A 4,397-nucleotide genomic window follows, 5' to 3' on the forward strand; every position below is an offset into this window, starting at 1 on the left:
CACGCAGCCCACGCACTGCCAGTTTGTGGCGAAGCGGCGCGCCCCACCGCTCCGCCCCAACAGGGTGGAAGATTGATCGAAGACTCAATCGCGGCTCGTGGACGAGGTGGGGATCGCGCCCGCAGCCAGAGATCCGGCCGAAGCGGAGCGAGTCTAGGCGGCGCGAGGACCCCGTTGCCAAGGGGGCCGCAACACGCGTCAGACCGAACCGCCTCGACACGGGCGACTGCGCCCGCAGAGCCTCCGCCCCGCCCAGTGAGTTACCTGGGAGCTGGCCACGCGGTCAGGTCAGGTCGCCCACGAAGGAACCTAATCCCTCAAGAACCTTGTCCTCCATGTTACACTCCCTCCCTCTTTCGATTGCCCACCAGGGAGTGCAACTGCAGCGGGTCATCTAGCCGGTAGGGGTAGAAGTCCGGCAGCTTATACGGAACCTTTTCCTCCCTATCGTCCCGCTCACTGTCTTTCGAGGCCCCCCTAGAACGGGACGAGACCGAGGGGTTTCTAGCCAGGTGGATGTTAACGCCGGCAGGACAGTTCGGCAGAGATGCCGCGCATGGCACCGCTTGTCAGTTTCAACGACCCCAGGAGCGGCGCGAGGAACTAGGGCCGTCAATCCGGAAGTGGTATGAGGTCCGGCACCCCAGGTCCGCTCGTCATTTTCGACAGTCCCAAAGGAGCGAACCAGGAACTAAGGGACGTCTAGCTGGAAGGTGTTAAACCAGCACGGTAGGCGTTGTTCCCTCACCTTCATTCGATAGCCCCCCGGAGGGGAACAAGTACAGGGGGCTTTCTAGCCGGCTTGGGAGTCAATCCGGCTGCTTGCATCGGAACCTTACCGCCCTCCAGCCAGTCTGGGCCGTGGGACGCCACGTCCTAAACAGCCCACATGCCAGGGCGTAGCCTCCTTGACCCGTCCTGGCCGGCACGCTGCCGCTCCTTGTCCCTACTGTGTCGAAGGTAGGAGTTTAGACCTTTTCCGCTCAGACGGTATTGAGATAAACTTGGTCAGCTCTGCCGAACTTAGCTAAGATATCCAGGGAATATAGTAGGGTTCTGCGGCTGATCAGTTTGGCAAAGGTGACTCTCCGGGCCGAACCTATGCCGAGCTCCTTCAGGATCCTGTAGTTGGAGGCCGGCCACTTTCCTCTGGCTCCCATCGGGAATCCAAAGACTTGCACCTGACCCGCACCCGTCAACTCCATGATCTGCGGCTTCAGGAGGCTGTAGCGACTGGCCTTTTCAGCCTCGGCCCTTTCCAGGGTGTCGTCGGCATACTCAAACCTGACAGTCACATCGATCGCTAGGGCTTTCCTTCCGTTGGAGAACACAAGGTCGGGTTTCAAGAGATCCCCGTTCTCATCCCTAAGGTGAGGTTCCTTGTGAACACTCCACCCAGCCCTTTCAGCTTCGAGGGCCAGCAGATCACAAATCTTGTTGTGGCGGACAATTCTGGCCCCCTGGACGCCCGGACATTGTCCCAAGATGTGTGAACAGGATTCCAGCCTAGCTCGGCACATTCTGCAAGTCGCAAGGTCCTTGGCCCTACCTCGGCTGAGGCACTCTCCAGTCGGGTATACGTTGGCCCTAAGTTGCAATGCAGCGATGTAGTGGCGTTGCCGGAACCCCCTACCATCTCTGACCCAAGCATTGCTGACCTTGTCCCTCCCAAACTGACGTATCCCGACACCCTGGACAGGCAGTCTGGTCCATGCCAGGAATTCTTCCTGCCGCCAGTTACACGGAACTGGGCATCTGCCGACGGGGATGGTCGGTGGCTCGGGGGGCGCTTCCTCTCGCTCCGTGTGCGGCGGGGCAAGTCTCGGCATCCTATCGATGTCACCGCCCGCTTTAACCCACAGCCTCTGAAACTCACTTTCGGCACCCATCTCCCACACCACCTTACTAGTCACTTCATCAGATGAGTTGACTATGCGGTGCAGCCGTCTTGCCTGGATGGACGGCACTAGACTCGCCAACTTGATTAGGCCCAAACCACCGTCTTTTAGGCCAGAGTAAAGCAAGCCATTACAGGTGTAGGCAGGAAGGTGCAACCAGGTCTTCACTGCTTTCCTGATAAGGCCGTCCGCCGCTTTCAAGGCTCCCTCCTTGCAGTCGCAGTGGTCTGCCAGATAGATGAGACGCGGCGAGGCGTAACCGTTCAAGATAGTAACCTTCTGGGTGGGTTTTAGGGGGGCCCTTCCTATCTTTCCAATCCAGTTCTGGAGCTGCTTGCTCAGCGTAGGCTTCGTGATCCCTATCCAGGGATCGACCTTGACACCCAAGTACTTGACCAACAAACCGTCACCCAGCATTTGGAGCTCAAACCCACCAATGTTCCAATTCTGGCAGTCGTTGATGGTACATGAGTCCTTGGTCGGTTTAATCATGCAGCCATAACACTTGTGAGCTTGCACCGCAAGCCCGGTAAGCTTGCAGAAGGACTCCAGGATCCTGATATTGTCTGCCATGCCTTCCCACGAACCGCTCACCATCACCAGATCATCCGCAAAAGCGAGGGTGGACAGTTGGAATGTCCCCACCTTGTATCCACGTCCAATAGATTCCAGCGTTTGGATTAGGGGATCCAGCGCTAGATTAAAGAGCAGGGGCGACATGGGATCGCCCTGCTTAACCCCTACCTTCATGTCAATGGGAGGTGACTCCTGACCTCCTACACTGACCGAGGTTATGCAGTCCTCATACGAATTCTGGATAATTCCAATCACATGATCGTCCACATTTCTCTGTCTGAGAGCACACAGGATATGCTCGTGAGAGACGGAGTCAAAGGCCTTAGCAAAGTCGACAAATACCACTGCAAGGGGGTTGCGCTCTTTTTTGCAGTGCCGGAAAAGGTCTTGCAGAACCTTGAGGTTTTCCGAGCACCCAGGGGATGATATGAATCCCCTCTGTCTAGGATTGAGTGGGCAGGCCCGCGCCAGCCTCATCGTCAAAATCCTTGAAAAGAGCCTCAAAACCATGGACCCTATCGTAATCGGTCTCCAGTTGCCGATGTTCAATAGACCCTCTCGGTCCATGGTCTTTGGGATTAGTACCGTACGACCTTTTTTAAAGACCTTAGGGATGACTCCCGTGTACAGCCATGTGTTGAAGACCTGCACTAACCTCTCGCCGCTGGGTCCAGGTCAATAATCTTCTGCTTATTGATCCTGTCTGGGCCCTCAGCAGCTAGGTTTTTGGCCCGGCTGAGGTTTAGCCTTACTTCGTCAGCTGTGATCCAGGACTCGAAGGGCGAGTTGTCCGCCATTTCTGAGGATCTGAATTGGCCAAGCCCTCCGAAAGCCACTCCGTTCTCCCACCTGTCCTTGAACACCCTGTGAACCTCTTCAAGTGGGATACTACAGCGTTGACTCTCGATTCCATCTAGGATAAGCGCTGAGAGTCTTGAGGTGTCCTTGGCAAACATCAGCTGATGTAAGGCATATCTCCCTCTTCTCTGCGCCCTTGTCCGCATCCAAGATCTCTGGACCGGCCTCATCAGGTTCCTCTTAATCCCTCCTGTCCGAGGAGGGGCCGCCCTACGAGTTGCCTTGCGATTCACTGTTCCACCTGAATCCAGCAATTGAATCAGGCTTGACGCGGAGGATTCGACCAGGGCAGTGACCTGGTCTGAGTCCCTCAGCCAGGCCGCAATCACCGCCATGTTGGCCTCCAGTTCCCCCCCGGCGTCTTCAATTCGTTTCAGAGCCAGGCCTACAGCTTTTCTTTTACTCCGAATCTTGGACGGGGGAGTTCTGAGATGGCCTCAAGATCAGCTGGGTTGATCTCTGCATGGCAGTTGCGTTCGGATATCAGCCGAATATACCTCCTTTTGCTGCTCACCTGCTTCGCAGATTTGGAGGCCAGCTCTCTTGCTATCAGCAAGTTAATCCTTCTCTGCCCGGCATACTTGGATTCGAGCCTACTAAGCACTTCGATTTCTTCTGTAGACCAGACGTTGGGACGGACCTTTGTGCCGGTGCTCCTTGCCTGCGTCGCCATGATCCTTCCCAAATTCCTGAGCGTGATGTGCCTGTGCCGCTTGTGTTGGGACAAGCCGATCTTAGTCGCGAAGCGAAGCTGACACTCTTCGCAGGCCCACGGAAGCGATGTATTGCGACTATTGTCACGCTGGCCCTTGCATTTCGATGCGTGACAGGAGATGGAGTGGCAATTGTCGCTTGTCCTCCCACACTTACGGCAGCCGAATATCAGACAGACGGGGTTGTGCCTAACCCTGTAGTGCTTAACAGCCTGGGACACCATACCAGGTGTAATCCGTACAAACCACAGGAAATGTCAGGATCAGGCAGCTCGATTCTAATTGCACCGGTTCTCTTCTCCCCCATCATCATTGGAAGAATCCTCTACGGGTGAGATTACGTGGGGCTCTG

Source organism: Polyodon spathula, chromosome 17 (assembly GCF_017654505.1).
Source record: "Polyodon spathula isolate WHYD16114869_AA chromosome 17, ASM1765450v1, whole genome shotgun sequence".
Lineage (NCBI taxonomy): Eukaryota > Metazoa > Chordata > Actinopteri > Acipenseriformes > Polyodontidae > Polyodon > Polyodon spathula.